We start from the raw sequence: 13,765 nt of genomic DNA on the forward strand, positions 1-13,765 counted from the left end.
TGTCCACTTTGTTATGGTTCTGATAGTGGTCCAAGTGGCCCTGTCATGTGTATATAATCCCCTGTAAATATTTCCCAGTGCCAGTTGGCACAGTGTATCTTGTGTGATCACTATTCTAATGTGTTTTATGATAATACAAAAGCTATTTTGGATATAAAATTGTGTGGAGTTCCTTTTGTGGTGTGCCTAGTATGTTGTTGCTGTGTGTGTGTTGCACAAACGCTTTACATATTGCCTCCGGGATAAGCCTGACTGCCCGTGCCAAGCTACCAAGGGGGTAAGCAGGGGTTATCTTTGGTGTGTAACTCCCTTGCCCTGACTAGAGCGGTGCTCTCTGCCTGGCTTTAGCGCAAGCCTTAGCCAACCAGAGATCCCATTTCTAACACTGCCTGATTTATTAAGTGAAAACATGGTGTACTGTGTTTTGTAACTCTAGATTGTTAAAGCAATTAGATGTGTTTTTAATACATGTGGGATTAAAGGTCTTCACAACCTGATACCTTTGTGGTACGTAGTTGTGTCTGCACTGAGGGAATACCTGGGTGTTGATGAAATTTGGAGTGAATGTATGTTTCTATACATTCTTGACTGTGTAACACTGAGTTTCCAAGGGAAAGTTTTTTTACTTGATTGAATTGGGTAACACACATTAGAGGCACACACAACATCACCCTCCAATATTCTCCATGGAATCCTCAACATAGACCCATCTGGAAATCTTTAGATATGTACTTTAGCACCACAAAACCCCACTGAATACCTCAAAACCCTATTGACACCTTGCATCTACACCAGAATCGATCTTCAACCCATACCAACACCCCATATACAGGAAATTAAATCAACCCCTTATCCAATTCCGCTACAGGAGTAAGATATCTGACCTTCCCAGTTCCTACTCCTGCATACCATACTTTTTGATTCACTCGTCTTAGACTGTCTGGAGTATTCATTCAAGGGATATTTGTATACCACTACAAAGTTTTTTTATGTATCCTTCTGAAGTATCTATTTTGTGATCATGTACACTCCTCCTCCCATACAGCACTTCCTTTTATTGTTTTATTTCCAACCATCTGGGTTTTCTTATTCTTTAGTACTTTATTCTTTTGTGTTTTGTACTCACTACAAAATCAAATAAAGATTATTTGAGGGAAAACAAACATTAACCCAGCATGTACGCTAGGGTCAGGTTAATGCCTTGTTTCCCTCACTCCCAAGCGAAAACATTACTGTAAAACCAAAGCGGTCACCGAGCATGAAGTCACAGTGTCCCTGCCCTATACAAGGATATAGAGTTCGGAGCAGTCATTGCACAAGATCTCAGTATGAAGTTGTGCATATATAAAGATAAATCCAGAACAGTTTAAAATGAAGTAAATATACCTGCATTGCCGACCATGTCCTACACGAGACACCTAATAAAAATATTTATTGTTGGATAGGACAGCCTTTTGTAGGAGGGGGTGGGATTATTTTATTAGAAATAAAAATAGGACTACACTGACAGTGTCGACAAGGAGGCCCTCTTCAAATAGTATGAAGTGGGACGGGGGGAACAGGTTTTGTGGTAATGAATACAATTTTATATAAAGTTCTATTAAAGTAAAATGTCCAGGCCTTTTCAGAATCTTAATGTGTGATCAAGTGTTCAGTATTTCTCTCTCTGAAAGACTGCAACCCTAGCTGCTTGTAATGTGGGCCTGAAACACTCTGATATTGCAAGCTTCCCTCATTAAATTGCCTTTTATTTGTTTTTAGGTTTTCCCTGAAGGCTATTCAATTATAAAGTTGTTTTACTAATTTCCTCTCCTGAAGATTATAATTGTTTTTATTGTAATGCTTCCGGCTTCAAAGAGGAACTAGGCAGGGATGCCCCCTTCCCCTCCTGCTCAGTGCTCGCAGCCTACAGCAATTTGCTGCGAGCATTAGGCACCAACAAACCTATACTCAGCCTTCCATCTTTTCATCCACCAACACCCTCTTCCTCTTTGAACCAAAAAATCACAATCACACAGCCCTTACACCCCACTCCACCACACATATTACATCTTTTAACAATCAAATCTAACACAAACACTCTTAACTCGTGTTCATCCCCTTTCACACACCACATACACTATTTTCTAAAACATATCACCACCCACTTACCTTGCAGCTTCCACTCACCAACACACACACCTTCACAACAAAATCACACACATACACACAACACCTTGTAGCACGCTCTGTCACAAACTAGAAACATACACCCACTCACACCTTTATTGACTACACAATATTACACCCCCTAAACCAACTCAACTGTCAAGCTTTCTCTCTTTCCCCACACCTAATACATATACAGCAATACAACAACTCTCTTTTAACCGCCTCTCATCCATTTGCTTATTTAGAACCTCATAACATGACCCGCATGCTACACCACCACCCCTAACTCATACACCTTCTACCCTAAACAGACGCAAACAAAATAAGCAACATGCCACTCTTCACAACTTCGCATCTCCATGTCTACGGCATGACAAGGCTACTCTACAAAAACAACACAGCTCACCAACTCGCTCTCTGCCACCATCTCTACCACCTACACACGCACACCCAGCAAAATACCCTCTTAGCCTGCTGGACAAGGAATACAATACAGAACAACTACACTACTGCTATCCTCATACAGCTAATGCCAGCACTAAGGACACACCTGCTACACGCCCACTAAACACTGCTCACTTTTGTACAAAACAAAATCACATCACCAAGGCATATTCCCTAAACTGCCTACTAATAAATGTTCGATCACTCTAAAAAAAAGCATCACATCTACAACCTTCTTACTGACACACAACCTGACTTACTCTTCATACCTGAATCATGGTTAGGAGATGACATGGCTCCAGTGTTGCATGAAGCCATTACTACAGGCTATTAAACTATCACACAATATCAACTTGGCAAAAGAGGAGGTGGTCTAGCTGTTCTATTCAAACAAACATTAAATTGCACTAAAGCTGACGATGTCTCCATACAAGGTTGTGAGGCCCTCTTCACCAGATGTAACCCTATACCATCTTCCTCCTATACCTTCCTGCTTCTTTACAGACCTCCGCCAGGCAATGCAACATTCCCAGACACACTTCTAGACACAGTTTCAAACATTATACCACATACACTACAACTTATGCATTCTTGGTGACCTTAACATTTGATTTGACAAACTCAATATGCCCCATCCAAAAACCAATCAATCATCAATGGCCTAGATGCACTGAACCTACACCAATCAAGATAAACTTCACCTACAGAAACTTAACAGATTGTACGTCATCAATCAAAAAAGCTAAGAAAAAATACTATTCACACAGAATTCAAAATGCTAAATGTGCAAATAAAGAGTTCTATAAAATTCTCACAGAATTTCATGAACAAATTTGCCTAGAAGGAGCTCATCCCAATACTCAAGATTTCACAGACAAACTAGCTAATCATTATACAACCAAAGCAGTCACGATGGACTCCTATTTAAAACAAAGAAAAAACACCAGCACTGACCCTTTTTAAAAAAAAAACTCTAAGAGTAGGCTAACCATGTCACTTCATTCCTTACCAAAAATATCACATAATGAATTTATGGGCCTGGTCAAAGCACACGGGCCTGCAGGCAGCCCTTCTGACCCGTGTCCACCACAAACCTTCAAGAAAATTCTTCAAACTTACTCTACTGCCACACCAGCACGAAGAATTATCAACAATTCCTTAACTACGGTAATATTTCCAGAAGATCTAAAAGAGTCATACATATGCCCATTACTAAAGACAAAAAAAACCTGGACCCGCTAACCCCGACAACTACAGAATACCTTAGGGGTGACTAATATGTAGAAAAGGGAAGGTTTAGGGACTGACAAATGCACTTGCCAAGTCCACATGGCAGTACTAGACTGCACACAGGCTCTGCAATGGCAGGCCTGAGACACACTTTACAAGCTGCTCTGGTGGGTGGCACAATCAGTGCTGCAAGCCCACCAGCAGCATTTGATTTACAAGCCACTAATCCATACAGAAATTTGCAATAGGAAGAGCACATGCACTTTAGCACTGATCAGCAGTGGTTAAGTGCCCAGAGTCAAACAACCAACAAAAACAGGTTAGACAAAATACAGGAGGAAGGCAAAAAGTTCATGGATGACCCTGCAAAAAGGGCCAAGTCCGACACAACCCCCTTCCAGCCAAAATGCAGGGTTGACCAACACTACCCTGATGGGCTTCTCTGCTTTGGGAGAAAAAACATGGACCCTGGCCCGCAACAGCAGGGGCATATTCAAGATCTACGCCAATCTGATCCCTCTGTCCATACTCTCAGGACCAACTGGGCTACCCCACTGGTACTCCTTCGTTGTCCACGGCCAGGACCAGGCCCTAGGCCTGTCAGAGTTCGCCGACCGATCGCGCCTGCCACTCAGGAGAACTACATTTCCCATGAGTCCGGCGGAGTCCCACAGGAAGTACATCTAGGGAATAGACGCGCTTCCGGTTGCGCGTTATTCTGGTTTCTGTTCTGCCCTCGGCGTGAGAGCGGCCGCTCTGCACGCCAGCCATTTGTGTCTCCTGTTGGCCCCCCCCTCCCCTAAGGCTCCGTGGGGAGGACTTCATTTTACTAATCCTGCAGTAAGACAGACTCGGCGCCCGCAGGTATTGTTGTTCTATTTTCTCCGGCCGCACATGCGGTCAGCTGCTTGCATTCCTATTTCAAGAGCTCGGATAAGTACTGTGTATGAAGCTCACTGGTCATAGCTTTGCTGATGCTTTCTTGGCTTTAGGGTGTGGCGGAACACAGTGGCGGTCGAAACCACGTGTTACCGTACACCCCGGTTTTCCTTGGTGCTGAGATAGCGGGCGCGGTAGTGAGGACAACTACGCGTCTCCGTTATATTCTGGGTATTCACATGGAACTAAGGAGCTGGGTATGTAGTGAGGAAACTACAGGTTACCCCAGGTCTCATTGTTCTGTCATCCATTGGGTGAATAGTTGACAGAATTCAGTGGTGGTCGCAACTACGTTTTTCTGTTTGGCATTATCCATACATACACTGTTGGGTCATTATTTAGAGAGCGGAGTGTTGTAGTTTTTGCTTCCTACACACTACCGTATCTCACATACTTTGTGTGGAGCGAACATACTTATACTTTGGATACCTTGGACCCCCCTTGTACATTGAGTCCTCTGACCAGTCTGTGGTATGTTGTGAGTGTTGGGTTAGGTGTCTCAGTACAGTGTGTGTGTGTCTGTTAAGACAGGACTGTTTTCATTTACCATATGTCTATGTGTTCCTTAGGCCATCCTCACAGATTGTGGCAGAAGGGCTGTAGTTGTTTCGTATCAAAGGTCGTGTTTTCTTTCTGCTCAGGTACCTACCTCTTTTCATGCTTTCTTAGCGAGACTATATGAGAGTAGTACTGCATGCTAGTAAGCACTTAACTGATGCCTGTCTTGTCTTTTGTTACAGGCGTCCTTTCCCTGCTGACCCTACCCTTACCCATCCCTCACTTTTTTATTTTAGTTTGTTATTTTTCTCCCTCGCCTAATGGCTCGAACACCCTGTGTTTACACTTCAGGGTGTTGGTGACATTTGGAGGTGGAACCATAATTGCGGCGACTGGATCCCGTGGAGTATACCTGACAGAATAACGCGCCCACGAACGTTGCTCTGCCCGGTCCAGTTGCTGCAACATGGCCACCATGGATGATGTTATGCAGGCTCTGCTTTTAGTGCAGCAGGAGCTTGCCTCCTCCAAAGCAGAGGCCGCAGCCCTAAAAGATAAGGTAGAGAGATTATCGAGGAACCCCTTTTCGACCTCGGTACCCCAGGTACAAGTGACGGTTCCCCCCCCTATCCCTCTGGCTAGTCCGGAGAGGTATTCAGGGGATCCGTCTAAAACTCAGGCGTTCTTAACGCAAGTCATGTTGCACTTTTCATGTAAGCCTGCCTCGTTCCCTAACAACCATTCTAGAGTAGCTTTTGCGATTTCTTATCTGACAGGGGATGCAGCCAATTGGGCTGTACCATTGGTAAGGAACGACGATCCAATGCTCTCAGATTGGGCGGCTTTCCGGGCCGAATTTGAGAAGGTGTTCGATCGAAGGGCCACCACCTTTAGCGCAGATAGAGAACTCCTGGAACTAAGGCAGGGGCGGTCGGACTTGATAACGTACCTTACCAAGTTCAATCGACTGGTGTCTGAAACCTCGTGGCCGGAGGAAAAAAGAATGTCCTTGTTCTACCAGGGCTTGAGGGATGGTCTTAAAGACGTCATCGCCCAGATCGATCCCCAACCAGCCACTTGCGTAGATATGGTGAACCTGACCTTGCGACTGGATGGTAGAATGACAGACAGAGGAGGGGATAGGAGAAGATGGGATAGGGGTCCTCCCCGATCGGAATGGAGTCCACGTAGGGCTTTGCCTTCTACAGATGCACACCCTGAACCAATGGAAATCGGGGCAGTCCTGTCCCCTCTAACCAGGGAAGAAAAAGAGAGTCGTCGTGTCGCAGGTCTCTGCCTGTACTGCGGCAAAAAGGGTCATTATGTAAGGGACTGCCCTTCCAAACCCAGAAACACAGGTTCATGGACTCGGAATAAAAGAGTAGCCATTGCAGCGGGTAGCGCTCTGGAGGAAGCTGGTGGCCAGGGAGAGGGTTACCAGAAGGAACCGCAGCCATGGAAAGTGCCCTCATTGACGGTGTTAACGCTGCATGAATCTGAATCCCACATCCTGTTGCCCATGAGATTAGAGTGTCAGTTACAGGTATATTCTGTCACGGTCATGATAGACTCGGGGGCCACAGGGAATTTCATCAATAGCGGGCTCGTGACCTCTTTGTCTATAGATAGGGTACCCAGAGACACCCCTGAGGAAGTCTTGGCGGTTGATGGAAAACCCTTAATATCTGGACTCATAACGGAACAAACCGAGAGGGTAACGCTTTCCGTTGCTGTACTTGACGGCAGGCATAGGGAAGAATTGGTGCTTAACATCATTGAAGCCCCTCAATACGAGATAATTCTCGGAATGCCCTGGCTCAGTCATCATAATCCCTCCATCGACTGGAAGGAGAAGTCGATTCGTTTTTTGTCCGAGGAATGCAAATCACATATGGAAGAAGGCGCCGGGTTCTCACCATCTGTTCTTCCTTTGGTGGTAGCAACAGCTGCGGAGAAAGAGGTGTGTTTACCGATGGAATATAGGGCCTACAGGGATGTCTTTAGCGAAAGTCAGGCTGAGAAACTCCCCCCGCATAGGCCATATGATTGTAGGATTGATCTAGTGGAGGGAGCCACGATACCGTCCTGTAGGGTTTATGCATTGTCCGACCCTGAAACTACTCATTTGAAGGAGTACTTGGACCATTATGTGGATATTGGCTTTATTCGCCCATCTAGGTCCCCTGCAGCCTCGCCCCTATTTTTCATCAAAAAAGCAAACGGGGATTTGAGGGCATGTGTCGATTACCGAATGTTGAATAAAAACACCGTCAGGAATCGGTATCCACTGCCGCTTATCTCTGTTTTGCTGGACCAAGTCCGATACGCCAAGGTGTTTACCAGATTGGACCTCAGGGGGGCATATCACTTGGTCCGCGTCCGCGAGGGGGACGAATGGAAAACCGCCTTCAAAACAAGATACGGCTTGTACGAATACACTGTGATGCCGTTCGGGCTGTGCAACGCCCCAGCGGCCTTTCAATATTTTTTGAATGACGTTTTGAAGGAAGTGGTGGATATCAGTGCAGTGGTATACATCGATGATATTCTGATTTACTCAGAAGACATCAAGGAACACACACGGCATGTAACTGAAGTACTCCAAAGGTTGAGAGAAAACCGGTTGTTCTGCAAACTAAGCAAGTGTGAATTTGGTGTGGACAAGGTTGAGTTCTTAGGAGTCATGCTAAGCCACGAGGGACTGCAAATGTCAGACAGAAAGATACAGGCGGTACAGGAGTGGTCCACCCCCGCCTGCGTGAAAGACGTGCAAAGGTTTTTAGGCTTCGCCAACTATTACCGCCGGTTTATTGCGCGGTTTTCTCAAGTGGCGGTTCCTTTGACGAGACTGTTACGAAAAGGAGTGCAATTTGTGTGGTCCCCCGAAGCCGCAGTGGCATTCAAGTACCTAAAAGAAGCTTTCACGACGGCTCCGATTCTGGCACATCCAAGACCGGAATATCCTTACGTTGTTGAAGCGGATGCTTCCGACGAAGCTATTGGGGCAGTGCTGTCTCAAAGGGATAAGGACACCGGACAGCTCCACCCCGTGGCGTATCTGTCCAAAAAACGAAGCCCCCCTAACAGAATTATACCATCTCTGAGAAGGAACTGCTAGCTATCAAACGAGCGTTCCAAGAATGGCGACAATACCTTTGGGGGGCCAGATCCCCTGTCACCGTCTATACCGACCATCGCAACCTTCAGTATATGAAGACAGCGAAGCACCTAACACAAAGACAGATGAGGTGGATGCTCTTTTTCGCAGAGTACGACTTCACCATCACCTTTAGACCAGGGACCGAAAATCTGAAAGCCGATTCTCTATCCCGACGAGATCAGTTGGAAGATAAGGAAAATGGAGAAGCTAAGGTGTCTATAGTCAGTCCCGAGAAAGTGATTTGTGCAATACAGGCAAACACTTTTTTGGACCTCGTACGACAAGCAAAGGATCATGACGCCTGGGTCAGTTGGGCCACAAATGGGGGAAATCGCACTTTGGTGAATGGTTTGCATTTTCAAGATAACAGATTGTTTCTCCCCTCTCCTGAATTGCGAAAAAAGGCCTTCATGTGGTGTCATGATTCCCCACTGGCAGGACATCAGGGGGTGCAAAAAACCATGCACCTCATGAAACGACATTTCTGGTGGGAGTCTGTTAACACCGATGTCCCTGTGTGGATAGGTCAGTGTGAGACATGCGCTAGGGCTAAATCCTCTACTGGACAGAAAAAAGGGTTGTTGATGCCGTTGCCTTCCCCAAGGAAGCCGTGGCAGAACATTAGTCTGGACTTCGTCACCGGACTCCCTCTTGATCAGGGCAAATCGGCTGTGTTGGTGGTCGTCGACAGCCTCACTAAATTAGGCCACTTTATACCATGCGTCAATTTGCCAACCGCTGGACAGACGGCTCAACTGTTGCTAACCAACGTCATACGATTGCATGGAGTCCCTGAGGTTATAGTGTCTGACAGAGGCCCTCAGTTCATTGCGAGGTTCTGGAAGGCGTGGTGTCAGGCGTTGCACATTCAGTCTTCTCTCTCGACCAGTTTTCACCCACAGACGGACGGGCAAACTGAACGGTTAAATCAGACATTGAAAAAATACCTACGGTGTTTTGCTGAGGATGCCCAGGAGTCTTGGGTTTCCTTGTTATGGATGGCCGAGATGGCATATAACAACGCCTGGCACTGTTCTGTGGGGGTCTCACCTTTCCTTGCTAATTATGGGTTTGATGCACGTATCCTTCCTGTGCGCATCCCGGAGGAGCTGTCTCGACAGCCTTCGGTTTTGGGACAGATGCGGAAGCTCCGTGTCCTGCACAAGAAGGTCAGGGCGCATCTGGAAAAGGCTAAAGCAGTGTACAAGAAATGGGAGGATAAACACCGCAAGGAGGGCCCCTCATTCCAAGTTGGTGATAGGGTCTGGTTGTCGACACGCAACATCCGGTTCAAATTGCGTAGTGTGTTCCATCCACGTTACATCGGGCCCTATACCATTGTGAAACGAATCAATCCTGTTGCCTTTAAATTGAAACTACCTGGTTCTTTGCGTATACATCCGGTGTTCCATTGCAACCTACTGAAACCTGCTCGTTCAGCGAGAAGGAGGGCCACGCCTCCGGTGCTCCGGGATGCTGGGGCTGAATATGAGGTGCGGCGTATTAAGGACTCCAAGCTGTGTAGGGGGGTCCTGTGGTATCTGGTATCCTGGAAGGGCTACTCAGTGGAGGACGACTCCTGGGAGCCTGTAGGGAATGTTCACGCCCCGGCTGCTGTACGTGCTTTCCATCGTAGATTGCCGCTGCGACCTGGTCCTAGGAGGCGCTAGGGAGGGGGGATGTACTGTCAGAGTTCGCCGACCGATCGCGCCTGCCACTCAGGAGAACTACATTTCCCATGAGTCCGGCGGAGTCCCACAGGAAGTACATCTAGGGAATAGACGCGCTTCCGGTTGCGCGTTATTCTGGTTTCTGTTCTGCCCTCGGCGTGAGAGCGGCCGCTCTGCACGCCAGCCATTTGTGTCTCCTGTTGGCCCCCCCCTCCCCTAAGGCTCCGTGGGGAGGACTTCATCTTACTAATCCTGCAGTAAGACAGACTCGGCGCCCGCAGGTATTGTTGTTCTATTTTCTCCGGCCGCACATGCGGTCAGCTGCTTGCATTCCTATTTCAAGAGCTCGGATAAGTACTGTGTATGAAGCTCACTGGTCATAGCTTTGCTGATGCTTTCTTGGCTTTAGGGTGTGGCGGAACACAGTGGCGGTCGAAACCACGTGTTACCGTACACCCCGGTTTTCCTTGGTGCTGAGATAGTGGGGCGCGGTAGTGAGGACAACTACGCGTCTCCGTTATATTCTGGGTATTCACATGGAACTAAGGAGCTGGGTATGTAGTGAGGAAACTACAGGTTACCCCAGGTCTCATTGTTCTGTCATCCATTGGGTGAATAGTTGACAGAATTCAGTGGTGGTCGCAACTACGTTTTTCTGTTTGGCATTATCCATACATACACTGTTGGGTCATTATTTAGAGAGCGGAGTGTTGTAGTTTTTGCTTCCTACACACTACCGTATCTCACATACTTTGTGTGGAGCGAACATACTTATACTTTGGATACCTTGGACCCCCCTTGTACATTGAGTCCTCTGACCAGTCTGTGGTATGTTGTGAGTGTTGGGTTAGGTGTCTCAGTACAGTGTGTGTGTGTCTGTTAAGACAGGACTGTTTTCATTTACCATATGTCTATGTGTTCCTTAGGCCATCCTCACAGATTGTGGCAGAAGGGCTGTAGTTGTTTCCTATCAAAGGTCGTGTTTTCTTTCTGCTCAGGTACCTACCTCTTTTCATGCTTTCTTAGCGAGACTATATGAGAGTAGTACTGCATGCTAGTAAGCACTTAACTGATGCCTGTCTTGTCTTTTGTTACAGGCGTCCTTTCCCTGCTGACCCTACCCTTACCCATCCCTCACTTTTTTATTTTAGTTTGTTATTTTTCTCCCTCGCCTAATGGCTCGAACACCCTGTGTTTACACTTCAGGGTGTTGGTGACATTTGGAGGTGGAACCATAATTGCGGCGACTGGATCCCGTGGAGTATACCTGACAAGGCCATCCAGAGACCTCCGGTCCTTGCCAATCCACAGAGCGGGGGGCAGTATCCCCTGGCACATAATAGCCATTCTCCACCCTTCCCTTCAGTGTAGGTCCCAACTGCCACCGATCCTCCCACCTGGGGTTCCGTACTCTCCTCCTATGAGATTCAACCTCAGAACACAACTCTCCCACCAGTTCAGGACCTCTCTCCAGGAATTTGTCTACCAACCTGGGAGCTAAACCCTCAGGCTGCACCGGGGTCAGAAATGAGGACTCCCTCCCTCCGCACTCCCTTTCAGAGCACTACACCCTCCCAACTGGAGTGGTACCCCTAGAACCTACATCTGTCAGGACACTGATTACAGTTGCCCCTCCCTCCAGGTCAGACAACACCTGAACCTGGCTCCCCAACCCAGGGACCAACCCCTGCTGTTAAACACTTGCCCGGCGCACCAGGACTTAATGGGAGCACATATGCCCCACCCCACCGAGGGTGACACACAACTCATGTGTCTGCTTGGCACAGATCTCCTGTCCCCTGTCCATGAAGATCCCCTAGAACAGAAGTGGTGTCACCATTGTCATTCATGGGTGACTCTTCCCTTCTGGCTGGCCACTGACCCACTGGTTCTTCCACTGAGGACTCTTTGCCCCTCTCACCCCTCAACCTGGACTTCTGCACCCTCCACTTAGGAGGGGCACAGCCAGACACCAGAACTGATGGAGGCCTGCTTACAGACACTCCCAGCTCACCAGACACTAGGGGTCCCCCTCAACGGGTGGACCATCAGGACAGACTAGGCTCCCCACCTGGTGTTCCCTTAAAAACCATTCAGGCCCTGAGGCTGGGTTTCAGGCACCTTGGGACACGCAGACCCACACTCACTCCGTCTCCACGGAGACAGGACATGAACCCCTACACCCCTCCCACTGCACCGGGACCTAGCTGGGCTACTCTGAACCTCTTCCACCACACAGGTCCGGAAGATACCTGAGCCACTCCTTTTAGGATCACTTCCAAATGCCTCTTCAGACCCTCTTGCACGCAGCCAGAGGTCTGTCTCCTGTGCAAGCTCCCTAGGATCAGAGAACTCACACTCCAACAGGTTTTGGCATAGCTCTGGAAAACAGGGACTTACAATATGCTCTCCCATAATTGAATCACATAGCCCCACACAAGAGTTAACTAAACTATCCTTCACCTTGCCATCCAGTGCCTTGCACACGTACTCCACACAACTCTCCGGAGATTGGCAAGACAGTATCTGACTGACTCTTTCACTCAACCCACACTCTTCTGGGCAGTCTCCACACTCACACACCAGGACTTCAAACATGGGGGAACCCCTCTCCCTGCTCCTCTCATCTAGAGTCAGTTGAGTGTCCCTCCCACCACTAGGACCATGAACCCCTGGGCCAGTTCCCCAAACTATCTCAGGGACACTGTGCACCACCGGAGCTACCTCACGTCCTTGAACCTCCTGGCGAAAATCAACCCCCTCTAAGTCAGGCGCCACATCTCTGGGTGTGTACACTACTCCCTCAGCACTCAATAATACACGTTTTCTGCCACCAGATGCAGGAATCCCTAAGCTCCTTGCTTTTAACTCCAACTCCCTCATCATTCTCTCATGCTCAAAATGCATTCTCTTTTCCTCTAAGGCTAACTTCCTCATTTCTAATTCCATCCCAAGCTCTATTTTCTTGCTCTCTATGTCTTTCTGACCATCATTTTGAGCCCAGCTAGCTCAAACTTGTGCATCCTCTCCCTCGCTCTGTCCTCCAGTTTTCCTGTGACAGACCCTTGGAAGAAACACTGCTGCCCGCCCCGGAAGGTACTTTCTCCCCGGTTGGGCCCACTGGCCCCTCAAGCTGCCCATCTAAATTCTCTGCCTCCGCCACTGGCTTCTCGGGATGCTCACTGGCATTCCCAGATTCCAACCAGGCCTTAGCGCCTTTTGGTATTCCTCTTTCCTGGTGAGATTTTAAATTTCTTGCAAAAAGCTTTGAGATTAGGCACAGTGTAAGCATCAATTCTCTCTTCTTCCAATTCAATGTGTACAGATGCTATGGATGCTGACTTACTCATGATAGAATAGACTGGCAGTTCTCAGGAATCAAAAATAGAAAAGATGTTCCAAGGAAAAAAACTACTAAAATGTATGTGGTTGCGTTATGGTTTGCACTCACTAGTAGTGTACACCAATCACTGTATATGAGTCACAAATGCAAGTCCAAATCCTCACCGCTGACCACCAAGGTTAGATTTGGGGGTCTCTAGTTGGCAAAGGTAGGTACATTTAACCAAATAGGGACCCTTGTGTCTAGTCAGAGTAAGGGGCTACACTCCTAAAATAACTCCCACTCACCCCCTTGGTAGATTGGCACGAGCAGGCAGCCTTATCTCAGAGG

The sequence above is a fragment of the Lissotriton helveticus genome, chromosome 2_1 (genome assembly GCF_964261635.1).
Source record: "Lissotriton helveticus chromosome 2_1, aLisHel1.1, whole genome shotgun sequence".
Lineage (NCBI taxonomy): Eukaryota > Metazoa > Chordata > Amphibia > Caudata > Salamandridae > Lissotriton > Lissotriton helveticus.